Here is an 18,865-nt window from a genome sequence, read left to right on the forward strand (position 1 = left end):
ATTTTTTCATGTGTCTTATAGCCATTTGTATGTCTTCATTGGAGAAGTGTCTGTTTATATCTTCTGCCCATTTTTTGATATGATTGTCTGTTTTGTGTGTGTTGAGTTTGAGAAGTTCATTATAGATCCTGGATATCAACCTTTTGTGTGTACTGTCATTTGCAAATATCTTCTCCCATTCTGTGGGTTGCCTCTTTGTTTTCTGGACTGTTTCCTTTGCTGTGCAGAAGCTTTTGATCTTGATGAAGTCCCAAAAGTTCATTTTCGCTTTTGTTTCCTTTGTCTTTGGAGACATATCTTGAAAGAAGTTGCTGTGGCTGATATCGAAGAGATTACTGCCTATGTTCTCCTCTAGGATTCTGATGGATTCCTGTCTCACGTTGAGGTCTTTTATCCATTTTGAGTTTATCTTTGTGTACGGTGTAAGAGAATGGTCGAGTTTAATTCTTCTACATATAGCTGCCCAGTTTTCCCAGCATCATTTATTGAAGAGACTGTCTTTTTTCCACATTTTTACAAAACATGTAACAAATTTTAATGATTATTATCTTTCAGTGATGGTAGCATAATAGCAGACATTTCCCATTCCCATTCTTTCACCTTCAGTCATGATCCCCAGTTCTCATTACAGTGTCAAGCTCTCCACTACTGCAGGCCTTGTGCTCTGGGAGAGGACTTCACCTATGGTTCCCTGAGTTAGTCACTGCTGAACGTTTGAGGGATTCAAAGCCGGGCCCATTTGGAGCCAACTCAAATCTGAAGCTTTGGTTTCAGCCTTTAGAATTGCAATTTTTTCTTTTCTCATAGATTTGGAACTTTAGAATAGTTGCTGTGTAACCATGCAGCAGCCTTCAAGAGGTAGCCCATCTGAGAATGAAGTCAGCCTCATGCACGGCAAAGCCAGAGATGGTGAGACAGAAATCTAGTCTTCATAACATCATTTGACCTCAAGTCAAGTGGTAACTGAAGCTAGTTCAATCCCTGCTGTTTTCAGTACTAGGAACCAATAGATCCCCTTTTTGTTTAAGTAAATTTAACTGGGTGTTCATGTTATATAGAGTACAAAGATTCCTAACAGTTATAAATTATGGATTTTTTATCTTAGTATCTTTCTGTATTTTCCATTTTTCTATGATATACATAATAGTTATAGATAGAATCCCCCCACCATGACCCACAAGGGTTACAAAATTATTTTTAATTCTCCAAAATAGTATTACCAAATTCTTTCTCTTATTTTTAGTGTTGAAATTTTAGTCTTTTAATGTTATATCTGAATCTTATTTTGCATATAAGGAATATATTTCCTTAAAGAAATATTTATTCCTAAATCTTGTTCAAGCTATTTTGGTAACTGACAATACCCAAAATGGTTTCAGAATAATCTTCTTACTTTCTCTGAAGCTAACATATTTAAGAAAACCTTGTTTTCCTTAGCAATGTCAATGTATTGTGGGCTACATTTATCATTCCATGCAGATTTCCATCCCAGACTAAGAGAACTATGACACACATTTTTCTTTTGAAATAACTCTTCATAAGTAGTTGTACGCATATTTTTAATATGAGGCACTATATTTAACACAAACACTCACAGAATAGTTTTGATTATTGAATATTTGCTGATAAACTGTTTGAAATCCTTGATCTTCTCTAGTTAAAACTTGCTGGAATTAGAGAAGTTGAAACACGGGGGTAGGATGGAGGAGAGAGCTAGGTGTCATCTTTAAATAAGAGGAGTCAGAACTCTGCATGGAAATCTGGAAACAATAAATTATGTATTGTCTTAGTACTTTCAGGCTGCTATAATAGACTGGCTGGATTATAAAAAAACATAATTTACTTCTCATCCTTCTGGAAGCTGGGAAATCCAAGATCAAAGTGCTAGCAGATCTGGTGAGGATCTGCCTTTTAGTTTGTAGACAGCTGTCATTTCTCTGTGTTCTCACATGACGGAAGGGGCCAGAGAGCTCTCTGGAGTCTCTTCTATAGGAGTACTAATTCCATTCATGTGGACTCCACCCTCATGATCTAGGCACCTTGCCACACCCTGCCTCCAAATGCCAGCACATTGGGGATTAGATTTCAACATATGAATTTGTGGGAGAACACACAAATTCAGTATATAGTAGGTTATGTTTCAGGAATTTGTTTTAGGCACAAAATATATCTAGATAAAAAATGTCTTTCCATACTCAAGGACCTTAGCTATTTAGTAAGTGTCTACAATTTGCTTGATTCTACTTAGCTCACTCATGTGGGAGAACCGTTAAGGCTTTTGGTGAAAAGCAAGAAAAACTGGCTCTGAATGGAAAATGACAACTTCTGGAAGGACCTGGCATGGCTCACCAAATAAAAGAGCTGCTGAAGAACTAGGCTGGAAAGGATAGGAAGATGGGATGCTCTGGGCATCCCATAGCAGGGACTAATCTATAACTTCGATAAATCAGCTCCATAATTTTTCCCTCTCTTTGTTTCTCTCCTAAAAATGTAAAGTCCTAGGAAATAAGTAGTCAGGCTAAGAAGGGCAAATCATTTTGTCTTGATAAATTCATCAATTCTTCTTTTACCAGAATAACGGTGATAATAGATGCTAGGCATCAAAAACCATAATATTTACCACCTTCAGTTAGGTTGTGGCAGTGGATATAAAACTTGGCTACTCAAAGCTCCCATTCATGAGATGGATAGTTCATGTTTTAGAGTAACTCCTTATGGATATCTCCTATTTTGTGAAATAATTCTGTAAAGTACTCAGCACGATACTGGTCATATATTAAGCCATCAATAAATGACGGCAGTTACTAAAGCTTTTATCATTCCAAAATTATGGCTTTTATATTTCCTTAAAATATTTCAGTATGTTGTCCTGGAAAACATTCATATTAGGCCACTCCTTTAGAATACAGTGACATGACATGAGGATAGTGGCATGACAATCACTCTACTAGTACATTTTGGAATCAGTCTGGACAAGGAGGAAAATTGACTTTTGACCTGGAATGAAAACTGAACAAGAAGTAGAGCAAATGCTGAAGAACTAACCTGGCTGGTCGTTAGGGTTTAGGCCTAGATGTGTATCCTGGTGGTCCAGGAATAGGATTCAGGGTTTAAGGAAGCATACCTGTCCTCAGCTACCATTTATGGCAAATGACCTTTTGGTTCTGATGTGTAACTCTGTTGTGATAGAGTTAGACATCTCTGCAGTTGCCATGGCCTCATCTTTCTGCCCCTTGACTTCAGGTCGTATGACTTGCTCTGACCAATGTAATGTTCAATGTTAAAGAGAGGAGGCTTTAAATATGCTTGTACTTTAAGGCTTCTTATTTCTGCCATTCTCATGAGAATAGAATGAAACACATGGCCCCAGAAGAGACACATGGAACAGAGCCACCCATGCTGAATCTCAGATATATTACTGAGAAACAGATACTTATTGTAAAGTGCCACAGAATTTTAGGGTAGCTGGTGAGCAGAATTATTGTGTCAACAGCTGACAGATAGGTTATTTTAAAAATTCTTTATATATAGTTGGGAGATGAATGATTAGAGGATGTGCAATGACCTCTAGCACAGATCACTAGGAACCCCAAAACCAGCAATGAATCAAAATTTGATGGATGTATATTCAGACATTATTGTTATAAAACCTCTGTACTTCACTGAAATAGTTTCATCATTTTATAATGGAGAGTTCTCAAAAAATATTTAAAGAGGTTCTCTTTTCAAAATAATGCAGCTCCATCAATTAATGAAAAAATATGAAAATTTTAAGTTGAACTTAATTAACATTCTTTTAAGTGCCCATGAAAATTAGAAAAGGATAATGACATTTGAAAGCCATTTTCAATTTTAAGAAGTTAAATGTTTCATGTCTGAACAGAGGAAGGGACAAAGCAAAAGATCTGCTCAACAGAGTATGTGGAAGGCAAGTTCTATTTTTAATGCTTACTAAACAGAAGAAATGGTCAATTAAATGAATAACATTAAGCAATAAAAAAACAAATTTTTTACCATTATAAGATTGTTATAATATGCCTTCATTTTATCCTACTGGTGTATTTCTTTTATTCTTTTGCAAAGATGTCATGCAAACTTTGGTTTTTGTTTTGTATTGTTTTAAAGATTTTTTTTTTATTTATTTGACAGAAATCACAAGTAGGCACAGAGATAGGCAGAGAGAGAGAGGAGGAAGCAGGCTCCCTGCTGAACAGAGAGCCTGACATGGGATTTGATCCCAGGACCCTGGGATCATGACCTGAACAGAAGGCAAAGCTTTAACCCACTGAGCCACCCAGGCACCCCGTAAACTTTGGAAATAAAAAGTTATTTTCAAGAAGTGTTTTTTTCTCTAGACTTTTGTATAGGTGACTTGTAAAAGATCACAGTGTTTGTCAGAGTGTTCCCAGAAGCAGAGTTTTTAAAAGATCAAAATATGTTCAACTAATCCATAAGACAAAGGTAAAGCCTTTGGGTCAAAAGCTATTTCTGCCATAGATGAAGTGAAAAAAATCTAAATTAGTTAAGTAACCCAAGTAAATAGTAAAGTCCCATCTATTGGGAAAAAATAAAAGTAAAGTTGAGTATGAGTGATGGTAGTGGTTACTACCCGTTTCAGTTGCCTATTTCTGTAAGCAAACTACCCCAAAATTAGCGTCCTGCAACAAGAATCATTTATTGTTATGATCTCTCATAGATCTGAGGATAGACTGGACTCAGTTAAGCATTTTTCAAGGAGGATATCTCCTGTAGTATAGGCAGAGAGTGGCTAGACTAGAGACATCCTAATGGCTTCATAACTCAAATGTCTGATGCATGGGCTGGGCACAGTCAAAAAGCACACCCATAGGCATGGGATTCAACCTCTATTTCCTCCCTCCCTGTCCTGCCAAGTAACATTATAACCAATATTGGCAAGTGCTTGTTTTGCCAACCTCCAGAGTGGTCATCCTATTTTAAGTCAGTAAGTATATACATATATAGGAGACTGGGAAGGTTGTGGAGTAGGAGAAACCTAAGCTTGCCTTGTCCTACAGACACAACCAGATAATACTCACATCAGGTTAATAACCCAGAAAACTACCAAAGACTGGCAAGGAGAGTCCATCTTGAATAAGGTAGGAAAGGTGGAGAGGTGATTTGAAGCCTAAACAGGCCATGGCTACTTGTGGAAAGGAAGGAGCCAGGGGTGTTGAGAAGGGTGAGAAACAGACTGTCACACAGAGGAAACTGCAAGGATAATACAAACCCTGTAACATTTGGCTTTGAAGGTGAGAGGGGACACATTTTACTAGTTCTTAACAACAAGCAGCCTTAAAGCTTGGCCTGGTTAGTACCTGGATAGAATTCTAAATGTCAGTAAGCTCAGCTCTAGGAGAGCCCTGAATGTTAGGAAGTTAAGTCCCCAGCCTTAAAGAGATAGCATGCCAAGCAACCTTAGCAGATAGAACATAGAACCAGAAATTTGAAAAACCACCAGGGAAAGACTAGAGGGAGAGTAATTTGCTCATGACAGGGCATGTCCTAGAGATACAAGGATCTCAGAGAGACTCCTCCAGGAACAAAGGAACTGATAGGCACCATTCTCTTCTCCCTCCCTTCCTCCCTGCCCTCAGCTCCTAGCATAAACACACTGCCATCTGCAGAAAACAGATCAGTGTCCCCACTCCCTACTTAACTTGTTTGGACCAAGCCCTGTCCCCATCACTTCAGTAGATACACTTTTCCCAGTCACATTTGTCTCAGTCCTGGTGCTGCCAATTCACGCCCCTAGAAGACCAGTGCAAATCTTCACAGCAAAACAAACCCTGCCTTTTGTGGGATTCTCTTTCCTGGAAGTGACAGCCCATGCACTCTTGGCACTTCTGCTAGGTCAGCCCCTGAAGCAAGGGCTCCAGGTCTCACTTAACAAGTAAATGGGCATGTACCTTGTTAAAACCCACTCTGCATCAGCTATGCTCACTACAGGCAAGAAACACTGCTCACTACAGGAAAGAAAGCCACTGCAGCCAAAAGGACTGAAGGAAAAAGTGTCCAGAACAAAACATGACACACACAACAAACACAGGAGTCAGTCCTTGAAGTGCCAGCTCCCAGGGAATAGGAGACATGGCACTGAAAGGTATTACAAGACCGCTTAGTCATAAGGCCACTAATTGCAAGAGCAAAGGATGTAGCTGATGTTCCTAGTATAAAAAAAAAAAAAAAAAAAAAAAAAAAAAAACAGACACAGGTAGTTAGAAAAATGAGACAGAAAAATATGTCCCAAATGAAAGAACAGGACAAAATGACAGTAAGAAAGCTAAATAAAATAAAGATACATAATATGCCTCAGAGAGAACTTTAAGTGATGGCCAAATAGATACTTGACTTAAGAGTGGAGGACCTCAGTGAGACCTTTAATAGATAGAAAACATAAAAAAGAACCAATCAAAGATGAAGAAGTCAGTAATGGATGTTAAAAATAAACTAGGGGAAATAAATAGTAAGCAAGAGAAAGCAGAACAGATCAGTGACCTGGAGAACAGAGTAATGGAAAACAATGAAGTGGGGGGACAGAGAGAAAAAAATAACAACAACAAAAAAAAAGAATATAGACTAAGGGAATTTACTGATACATTCATAACAATATTCACACTATAGGGATCCCAAAAGACCAGAGAGGAAAGTGGGCAGAAAAATTATTTGAATAAATAATAGCTGAAAACTTCCCTGAATCTGGGGTGGGAACAAATATCCAGATCCAGGAAGCACCCAAGGAAATCAACCCAAGGAGGTCTAAACCAAGACATATATTAATTAAAATGGCAAAAGGAGAATTTTAAAAGCAGGAAGAGAAAAGAAAACAGTTACATACAAGGAAATCCCATAAGGTTACCAGCTGATTTTTCAACAGAAACTTTGCAGGCCAAATGGGAGTGTCATGATATATTAAATGCGCAAAAAAATGAACAAACAAACAAACAAACAAACAAAAACCTCTGCAAAAAAAAATACTCTATACATCAGGACTATCCTTCAGAATAAAAGGGGAGATAAAAAGTTTCACAGACAAAAAAGAAATTAGAGAAATTCATCACCACCAAAGAAATCCTAAAAAAAAAAAAAAAAAAAATGGTACCAGGGACTCTGAATGGAAAGGAAAGACCATAAGAAGGAATAAGAAAAGTAGAAAGCAGAAAGTGGTAAAATTAAGTATAATTACAAAAATCAGTCAAGGAATTCACAAAATTCACAAAAAGATGTAAAGTAAAACACCATATGCATAAATCTTGGAAATGAGAGGAGAAAAAATAGGTTCAAACATAAGCAATTATCGACTTAGTATGGACTGTTATATGCAGATGCTATATACAAATCTAACAATAGCCACAAATAAAAAAAAACTGGTGATAGATATGCAAAAAATAGAGTAAGGAATTTCAATTGGGGTGGAGTTTTTTGGACTTTTCCACATAAAGTATCATGTCATCAGTGAAGATTGAGAGTTTCACCTCTTCCTTGCCAATTTGAATTATTTTTATTTCCTTTTGTTGTCTGACTGCTGAGAGTAGGACTTCTAGTACTATGTTGAACAATAGTGGACATCCATGGTTGTGTCCCTGACCTTAACAGAAAAGCTCTCAGTTTTTCCCCATTGAGAATAATATTTGCTGTGGGCTTTTTGTAGATAGCTTTTATGATATTGAAGTATGTTACCTCTATCCCTACAGTGTGGAGAGTTTTAATTAAGAAAGAATGGTGTATTTAGTCAAATGCTTTTTCTGCATCAATTGAGAGGATCATGTTTCTTGTCTTTAGTTTTATTAAATTGATATGTCATATTTGATTTTCAAATGTTGAAACACCCTTGCAGCCCAGGAATAAACTCCACTTGGTCATGGTGAATAATCCTTTTAATGTATCTGTTGGACTTTACTATTATCTTGGTGAGAATTTTGGCACCCATGCTCATCAGGGATGTTGGTCTGTAATTCTTTTTGGTGAGTTCTTTGGATTTGGGATCAAGGTAATGTTGGCCTCATAGAAAGAGTTTGGAAGTTTTCTTTTTGTTTCTATTTTTTGGAACATGTTCTGAAGAGTAGGTATTAGTTCTTCTTTAAATGTTTGGCAAAATATCCCTGGAAAGCCATCCAGACCTGGACTCAGGTGTTGGGAGATTTGGTTTTTTATCACTGCTTCAATCTCCTTGCTGGCGAGGGTTTGTTCAGATAGAGTTCTGGTAGTTTATAAGTCTCCAGGAATGTATCCATTTCTCCCAGGTTGCTTAATTTGTTGGCATATAGTAACTCAAAATATGTTCTTATAATTGTTTGTATTTCCTTGATGTTTATCATGATCTCTCCTCTTTTGTTTTTCAATTTACTAATTTTCAATTTATTTGGGTCCATTATATTTCCTTTTAAATAAATCTGGTTAGGGGTTTAACGATCCTATTAATTCTCTCAAGGAATCAGCTTCTACTTTTATTGATATGTTCTACTTCTTTTGGTTTCTGTTTCATTGATTTCTGCTCTAATCTTTATTATTTCTCTTCTGCTTAGTTTAAGCTTTATTTGTTGTTTTTTTTTTTCTCCAGTTTCTTTAGGTATAAGTTTAGATTGTGTATTTGAGACTTATCTAATTTTTTGAGAAAGGCTTGGATGGTTATATATTTACCACATAGGAACACCTTTCCTGTATCCTGAAGGTTTTGAACAGTTGTGTCTTCATTTTCATTTGTTTCCATGAATTTTTAAAAATTTTCTTTAATTTCCTGGTTGACCCATTCATTCTTTCGTAAGACGTTCTTTAACCTCCAAGTGTTTACGTTTCTTCCAAATTTCCTCTTGTAATTGAGTTCAAGTTCTAAAGGATTACTGGGAATAAAGGTTCTAAAGGATTACTGGGAATAATTTCAATCTTTTGGTACACTTTAAGACCTTATTTGTGACCCAGTATGTGGTCTGTTCTGAAAAATGTTCCATGTGGACTCAAGAAGAATGCGTTTTCTGTTTAGGATTGAATGTTCTGTATATATCCGTGAAGTCCACCTGGTCCATTGTGTCATTGTCATTCAAAGCCCTTGTTTCCTTGTTGATCTTCTGCTTAGATGATTGTCCATTGCTGTGAGTCGGGTGTTGAAGTTCCCTATTATTATTGTATAATTATCAACCTGTTGCTTTAATTTGGTTAATGTAATTGGCTGTTTCCAAATTAGGAGTATAAATATTTAAAATTGTTAGATCTTCTTGTTGGATAGACCCTTTAAGTATGATATACTGTCCTGCTTCATCTTCTATTATCATCTTTGGTTTAAAACCTAATCTATCTGTATCAGCCACAGCAACTTCTTTCAAGATATGTCTCCAAAGGCAAAGGAAACAAAAACAAAGATGAAATTTTGGGACTTCATCAAGATCAAAAGCTTCTGCACAGCAAAGGAAACAGTCAAGAAAACAAAGAGGCAACCCACAGAATGGGAGAAGATATTTGCAAATGACAGGACACACAAAAGGTTGATATCCAGGATCTATAATGAACTCCTCAAACTCAACACACACAAAACAGATAATCATATCAAAAAATAGGCAAAAGATATAAACAGACACTTCTCCAGTGAAGACATACAAATGGCTATCAGACACATGAAAAAATGTTCATCATTTTTTCTCAGCCATCAGGGAGATTCAAATTAAAAGCACATTGAGATACCACCTTACACCACTTAGAATGGCCAAAATTAGCAAGACAGGAAACAACATGTGTTGGAGAGGATGTGGAGAAAGGGGAACCCTCTTCCACTGTTGGTGGGAATGCAAGTTGGTGCAGCCACTTTGGAGAACAGTGTGGAGATTCCTCAAGAAATTAAAAATAGAGCTTCCCTATGACCCTGCCATTGCACTCCTGGGTATTTACCCCAAAGATACAGATGTAGTGAAAAGAAGGGCCATCTACCCCAATGTTTATAGCAGCAATGGCCACAGTCACCAAACTGTGGAAAGAACCAAGATGCCCTTCAACAAATGAGTGGATAAGGAAGATGTGGTCCATATACACTATGGAGTATTATGCCTCCATCAGAAAGGACAAATACCCAACTTTTGTAGCAACATGGACAGGACTGGAAGAGATTATGCTGAGTGAAATAAGTCAAGCAGAGAGAGTCAATTATGGTTTCACTTATTTGTGGAGCATAACAAATAGCATGGAGGACAAGGGGAGATGGAGAGGAGAAGGGAGTTGAGGGAAATTGGAAGGGGAGGTGAATCATGAGACACTATGGACTCTGAAAAACAACCTGAGGGTCTTGAAGAGGCAGGTGGTGGGAGGTTGGGGGAACCAGATGGTGAGTATTAGAGAGGACACGGATTGCATGGAGCATTGGGTGTGGTGCAAAAACAATGAATACTGTTAAGCTGAAAAGAAATAAAAAGCAACACACGCACACACACACACACACAAACTCTATTCTGTCTGATATAAGTATTCCTACTTCAGCTTTCTTTTAACATTCATTAGCATGATAAATGGTTCTCTACCCCCTCACTTTCAAACTTGTGGTGTTTTAGGTCTAAAATGAGTCTCTTGTACACAGCATATGGATGGTTCCTGCTTTTTTATTCAATCTGATATCCTCTGTATTTTGATTGGAGCATTTAGCCTACTTATATTCAGAGTAACTACTGACAGAAATGAATTTAGTGCCATTGTATTACCTGTAAAGTCCCTGTAGATTATCTCTGTTTTTTTCTGGTCTATGCTACTTTTGGGCTCTCTCTTCACTTACAGGATCCTTTTTAATCTTTCTTGCAGGGCTGGTTTAGTGATCACAATTGTTTTAGTTTCTCTTTGTCCTGGAAACTCTTTATCTCTCCTTCCAGTCAGAATGACAGTCTTGATAGATGAAGTATTCTTGGCTGCATGTTTTTCTCATTTAGTACTCTGAATATATCATGCTAGCCCTTTCTGGTCGACCAGGTCTCTGTAGATAGGTCTGTTGCCAGTCTAATGTTTCTACTATTGTAGTTTAAGGAGCTCCTGCCTTGAGCTTCTTTCAGGATTTTCTCTTTATCTCTGAAATTTGCAAGCTTCACTATTATATGGCAGGGTGTTAATCTATTTTTATTGATTTTAGGGGAAATTCCATTTACTTCTTGAATTTGAATGCCCTTTTCCTTCCCATATTAGGGAAGTTCTCAGCTATGATTTGCTCAAATATACCTTCTGTCTCTCTCTCTCTCTTTCTTCTTCCTCTGGGACCCCAATAGTTCTAATATTGTTGCACTTTATGGTATCATTGATTTCTCAAAACCTCCCCTTATGGTCCATTAATTGTTTTTTTCTCTCTTCCTCAGCTGCCTTCCTTTCAACTGTCTTATCTCCTATGTCATTGACTCTCTCTTCTGCCTTATTTACCCTAGCTATTAGAGCAGTGATTTTAGACTGCATCACAGTTAGAGCATTTTTAAATTTCTGCCTGATTAGATTTTATTTCTGCACTAAGAGATTCTCTAAGTCTTTTTTTTTTTCAAGAGAGCTAGTAACTTTATAAGCAATATTTTAATGCCAGCTCTGACATTTCACTTATGTCCATATTGATAAGATCTGTGGCAGAAAGTATTACCTCTGGTTCTTTCTTTCATTGTGGTTTCTTTCTTCTAGTGATTTTTCCCAGAGAAGAAAGGATGAGTGGAAAAACAAAATAAAAAATATCAAGTGAAATACACACTAGACAAATCGGAAGAGGTAAGAAAACAAAAAAGAAAAGAAAAAGAAAAAAAGTAGAAAGAAAGAATATAATCTCACAGGTGAGGTGGACACAGGTAAACAAAACAGGGTAATCCAATTGCCCTGTGTGTATTGTGTCCTGTTTGTTAGAAGATGCTAAATCTCAGAATTGTAAAGAAAGCAAAATTTATATATAATAAAAATAAAATTGTATACAGAGAAAGGAAGCCAAAAATGAAGTATAGATCCATAAAGTGAAAATGGAAAAATGGAATTTAAAAAAGACTTAAAAACAAAGATAAAGTAAAAAAACTAGTTGAAAAGGAAAAAGAAAAATCTTAAACTGAAAGATTAAAGACTCATCCCCAAACCCCAATTCTATATACTATTTTCCCCTAGCACAAGAGTTTTTCAGTTTTGAGTGATCTATTAATTTGGTATTCCCCTGAGGATCCTCCTGGCCTTCTGGGGAAGAGGGCTGTTGCACTGATTCTTGGGTGTCTTTGCCTGGGTGGAATTGCACCATTCCTTGCCAGGGGCCAGTCTCAGTGTAAACTCATTTGGATTGCTCTATTTGTCTTTTCCTGCTGCTTTATAGGGTGAACAAAGAAACTAAAAAAAAAGGTGCCACCCCAATCTCCAGCCCCAGAGCTGAAGGATCATGTCCCCCACTCTCCAGTGCACCTTCAGGGAAAGACAATCAGACCCTTTCATATGCTTCAAACTCCCCAGACTCCTGTTGTGTGTACTCACACCAATCCTCCCAGGGGAAGGAGAGGTGCCTCAACAAAACCTGTTTGGGGAGGTTTTGCCTTATCTTTTTTTAATCCATGCCACTCCTCCTGGGAAAAGGAGCCAGCTCTCATAGCAGTTGTTCTTTTTTGGGTCCCTGCTTGGAGAGTGGTCTCCTGATTGTGTTAGGGTTCAGGGTTTATTGCAACACATAGCTGAGAAGCCACTCTGGAGCTCGCTAACTATAGCTGGCTTCTCTGCTCCAACACTTGGGCACTCTGCTGCACTCAGGCATCCCCCTTCTTTCTGTGACCCTGTGGATCCTGAGACCACACTGCTTAAGAATCTCGCCTGCTTCACCGCCTGAGCATATTTCAGCTAGCGATGTCCCTGATGGAAGCAGACTTCTAAAACTTCCGATTTTGTGTACTGCTGCTATATAACTTTCCAGTGGCCTGCTTACAGAGGCTCCCTCCCCACTGTGGTTTATATATTCCCTCAAATTCATGTCTCTGCACCTTCTTCCTTTGCAAAAAGTGGTCTCTTTTCTATTTGTAGAATTGTAGCAATTCTTTCCTTAGATCTCAGGTTGAATTTATAGATATTCTGAATGATCTTTTAGATATCTAGGTAAATTCAAGAGACCAGATGAAACACAGTTCCCCTACTTTTCCATCATCTACAGAATTCTTCCAGACAAAATTGACTTTGAAAACAAAGACTATAACAAGTTACAAAGAAGAATACTATATAACCATAAAGGAAACAATTCAACAAGAAGATATAACAATTATAAATATTTATGCACCTTCCAATGGAGCCTTCAAATACATAAAGCGACTAATAACAAACAAAAAGGAAGTAAAAAAAAAATAATAAAAAATAATATGGGACTTTAACATCCTACTTACATCAATGGGTAAATTATTCAAACAGAAAATCAATGAGAAAACAATGGCATTGAATCACACATTTGACCAGATGTATCTAATTGGTATATTCAGAATATGCCATCCTAAAATAGCAGAATATACATTCTTTTCAAGTACACATTGAATATGCTCCAGAATAGATAATGTATTAGACCATAAAACAAGTCTCCACAAATTAAAAAGGACTGATATCATACCATGCATCTTTTCTGACCACAAAGCTATGAACCTAGAAATCAACTATAAGAAAAACTCTAGAAAGCACACACATACAACTAGGTTAAATAACATGCAACTAAACAAGGAAAGGCCAACCAAGAAATCAATGAGAAAGTTTAAAAATACATGAACATGAATGAAAATGAAACACAATAGCCTGGAATCTTTTGGAGCAGCAAAAGCTATTCTAAAAGGGAATTTTAAAGCAAGTTTAGGGACCTACCTCAAAAAGTGAGAAAAATTTCAAATAATTAACCTAATCTAAAACCTAAAGGAGCTGGGGTGGGGGGCCCAAAACCAACAGAAGGAAGGATATAAAAAAGATTGAAAGCAGAGAATGAAAAAAAGATTGAAACAGAGATAAATGAAATTGAATTTAAAAATGAACAAACAAAACATTGGAAGAGATAAATGAAATTAGTAGCTTGTTCTTGGAGAACATAAAAAAAAAACTGATAAACTACTAGTCAAACCCATTGGAATGAGAGAAAGAGAGAGAGAGAGAGAAATAGGAAAATGAAAGAGGAGAAATAACAATCAACACCACAGAAAAACAAAGGCATGACAATATTATGAAAAATTATATGCCAACAAATTGGACAAACTAGAAAAAATGGATAAATTCTTAGGAAAATATTACCTCCCATAACTGAATCAAGAAGAAATTTAAAAATTTAGCAGACTGATTATGAACAATGAAATTGAATCAGTAATTAGGAAAATAAAAATTTAAAAAAAGACCTCCCCCAAACAAAAGTCTAGGACCAGATGACATCATAGGTGAATTTTACCAAACACTTAAAGAAAAGTTAATACCTATTATTTTTAAACTATTACCAAAAAAAAAAAAAAAAAAAGGATGGAAAGTCTCCAAATTCATTCTGTGAGGCCAGTATTACAAAAACCAGGTGAAGACACTACAAAAGAAAAGAATTACAGGCCAATATCTCTGATGAACATAGATGCAAAAATCCTCAACAAAACACTAGCAAACCAAATGCAACAACTTGTTAAAAAAAAATCATTCACTATGATCATGTCAGACTTATTCCTGGGATGCAAGAGTTGCCCAATATAAGGGGTGCCTGGGTGGCTCATTTGTTAAGTGTTTGCCCTCAGCTCAGGTCATGATCCCAGGGCCCTGGGAACAATCAAATTGTTTCATTGGCTTGAGCCCCACACCAGGCTCCCTGGGGGAAGCTTGCTTCTTCCTCTCCCAGTCCCCCTGCTTGAGTTCCTGCTCTCACTGTCTCTCTCTCTATCAAATAAATAAATAAAATCTTGAAAAAAAAAGGTTGTCCAATATTTGCAAATCAATCAACATGATACATCACATCAATAAGAGAAGGGTAAGTACCATATAGTCATTTTGACAAATGATAAACGTGCTTTTGACCCAGTACTACACTAATTCATGATAAAAACCCTCAACAAAGTAGGTTTAGAGGGAACATCCCTCAACATAATAAAAGCTTTATATGAAAAACCCACAACTAATGTCATACTCAGTGGTGAGAAAAATGAAAACTTTTCCCTTAAGGTCAAGAATAAGACAAAGATATTCACTCTGAGCACTTTTATTCAACATGGTACTGGAAATCCTAGCCATAGCAAACACACAACAAAAAGAAATAAAAGTCATCCAAACTGGTAAGAGAGAAGTAAAGCTTTCATCATTTGCAGATGACATAATAATATACTGAAAACCCTAGAGGTCACCGAAAAGCTACTACAACCAATAAATGGATTCATTAAGGTTGTAGGATACAAAATCAATGTACAGAAATCTGTTGCCTTTCTATTCACTTATAATGAAGTAGCAGAAAAAGAAATTAAGAAAACAATTCCATTTACAGTTATACCAAGAATAATAAAATACTAACAAATAAACTTCCCCAAGAGATGAAAGTCCTGTACTCTGAAAACTATGAAATATCACTGAAAGAAATTAAAGATGACACAATCAATGGAAAGATATTCCATGCTCATGGATTGCAAGACAAATTTTGTTAAAATATCCATACTACCTAAAGCAATCTACACATTTAATGCAATCATTATCAAAATACCAACAGTATTTTTCACCGAACTAGAACAAATCATCTTAAAATTTGTATGGAATCACAAAAGACCCTGAAAAGCCAGAGATGTCTTGAAAGAGAACTACAAAACTGAAGGTATCATAATTCTAGACATCAAGATACAATACAAAGATGTGGTTATCAAAACAATATAGTACTGGCACAAAAATAGACACACAGATCTATAGAACAGAACAGATGCCCCAGAAATAAACCCATGATTATGTGGTCAATTAAACTTTGGCAAAGGAGACAAGAATACACAATGGAAAAAAGATAGCCTCTTCTATAAATGGTGTTTAAAAAATGGGACAGCTAGTTGCAAAAGAATGTAACTGGATTATTCTCCCACATCATTAAAAAAAAAAAAAAAACCCTCAAAATAAATAAATAAATAATCTCAAAATGGAGTGAAGACTTAAATCTGAGAACTGAAACCATAAAAATCCTTGAAGAGAGCACAGTCACTTATTTCCCTGACATTGCCCATAGCAACATTTTCCTAGGTTAAGTCTCCTGAGGCAATAGAAACAAAGCAAAAATATACTATTGGCACTATATCAAAATAAAATGTTTCTGCATAGCAAAATAAGAATCAACAAAACAGAGGCAATCTACTGAATGGTAAAAGATAATCGCAAGTGATAAAAGATTAGTACCCAAAATACATAAAAATCTTATACAACTCAATCCCAAACCCCCCGAAACAAAACCTAATAATCTAATTAAATGGATTAAAAATGGGCAGAAGCCATGAGCAGACATTTCTCCAAAGAAGACATACAGATGCAGATGGATTACTCATAGGAAGAAGATGGAAGGCACATCAGGTCATCCTGGAATTTGATTTTCTTAAAAATATTTTTACAATATGTACAGTAGATTTATTCACATAGAAGGTCAAAAATATGTAATTTATATATGGTTATGCATGTTGAAACAATTTGAAGGATGTAGTGAATTATTTAAAAAGCAAGGCATGGGGCACCTGGTTGGCTCAGTCAGTTAAGTGGTTGACTCTTGATTTTGGCTCACATCATGATCTCATGGTCCTGGGATCCATCCCCACATCAGCCTCCATACTCAGCAAGTGCCTTTTTCTGCCCTTCCCCTCTACCTCTCTAGAGCACACTCTCTCTTTCCAAAATAAATAAATAAATCTTAAAAAAAAAAAAAAAAGAAAATAAAAACAACAACTAAGCAAAAAGCAAGATCCCTATTCCTTTGGTGTAAGAATTCTTTTATGTTTATTTAAATTAATAATCTTCGGGATGTGCCCAGGGATATGATATGTTATGGGATTATTAAATGAATATATAAATAAATGAATAATATTTGGTTACTAAATATGCCAGAAAACCTGGGTCACCATAACAACATAGTCTTTCCCTGTAAGTAGATATTTATAGGCAAGTCATATTCTAATTAGAAGCTTGCAAGGGGAGCACATAATTATGACAGGTAAAGGGCATTATTGGTGTTAATATCCCTAGGGTACAATAGCCAAATCTAGTAATTTTCAGAGGGACATACTTGCCACAGGAGAGAGAAAAATTAGGTCTAAGGGCTGGTGGACCCAGTCAACCATTGGCTTGACTTCTAGTCCTTTGGCTATTCCATCCCTTCACTATGTGAATTGGACAAATTATAAACTACTGAATTAAGATTTTTGCTTCACAACTTTTATATTCCAGCCAGCCCTGCCTTATTCAGATTTTTTTCAGGCTTTCCATTTCTTCTGTTTTTACTTTTTTTTTCCTTGACCCCATGTTTTTTTTTTTTTTTTCATAATTTCAACTTTCTACTTAGACATTTCTCAATGCAAGAATATTGATTTTCTTACAATGTCTTTATAATTTCATTTTGTTTTTAAATCTTTCAGTTATTGATAATCAATTTTGTATGGTATGGGGAAGGATGTACACTTTTTCCTAAATTGTCTTAAATGAATAATTATTGATTTCTGTTACATATTCTTAATCTTTTGTACATTCAACCATCTCCAGAAAGAATGGAGGGGAAAAAAATGCTGAGAGATAACTTATTTTTGTGAGCTGAGGATAACATTGTACGGAAGTGATTGCATCTATTATTGTGTTATTGAGATGTTGAGAAAGTTGGTTGATACCACCTCTGGCTCTAATTTGTCTATATAAAGTAGCATAATTAACTCTGTATTGCTGACTTTTTTTTTTTACTAATTAATTATTTCTATAACTAACTCATGCTCAATGTAAATATTCAAGGAAGTCTAAATGCTTTAATGCCCAGTCAGGTTGCACGAGTAAGAGTTAACTTTCTGTTACCCAGTTTTCTGTCTTAGGTCATATTGTGAAATCCCAAGAATAAAGACCTTATTATAAGGTTTCCTAACTTGAGTTTGGTTGATTAGAAATGACACTGGAAATTGATCTGTGTGGGAGTATAGAAAAATCTATCACAGAATAAAAATAGTAATGGTGAAGGAACAAAAAAATCAAACCACAGACCATCATCAGGTTTTCAACATCATTAGTTATATAGTCTGGGTTTAGAATGAGATTTTGGTTCAATTTCAGGATATTTTGATACTGAATTCACTTTGAATTGGCTTCTTTTTCTGATGTCTTAAGAGGGGATTATCATTCAATATTTCAATAATAGTTTTGTGTGCTAATGAGAGTTTTATACTATATTAGAAAGAAAAAGATTCAATTCTGAATCTAGCAGGAATAAGCAAGTTGGGATTGACTTTTCCTTTTTCAGTGTATTTGTGAAGACTGAACATCAGCAAATAGGGCAAATAAAGACTTTACAGAGTTGAAAGGTATTCAGATATATGCTCTTCAAATATTTTGCAGCTGATGATGGGAAGGGAAGTAAATATCTTTTTTATATATCTTAATCTGTGATCCTATTTCATATAATATGTGGAATCGATTGATTATAATTTATGGGAAATTTAATACTGTGTAAATGTTTACTATTTTTAAAATTTGGAATTTTTGAAAAAGAAAGTCAAAATATGAGATGTTAATTTTTTTAAACAAGGTAACAGAATATTCTAGAATATAATTTTGGGATTCATAACTTTACTTTTCTTTCTTCATGTAGCGAACAGCATTAGATAGTATTAACAATAGACCATGTGTGCATGTAAATCCTCATCAACAATGTTCTCATGGACAATTGTGTGTGTATTTTTTATTTTGT

Source organism: Mustela erminea, chromosome 16 (assembly GCF_009829155.1).
Source record: "Mustela erminea isolate mMusErm1 chromosome 16, mMusErm1.Pri, whole genome shotgun sequence".
NCBI lineage: Eukaryota > Metazoa > Chordata > Mammalia > Carnivora > Mustelidae > Mustela > Mustela erminea.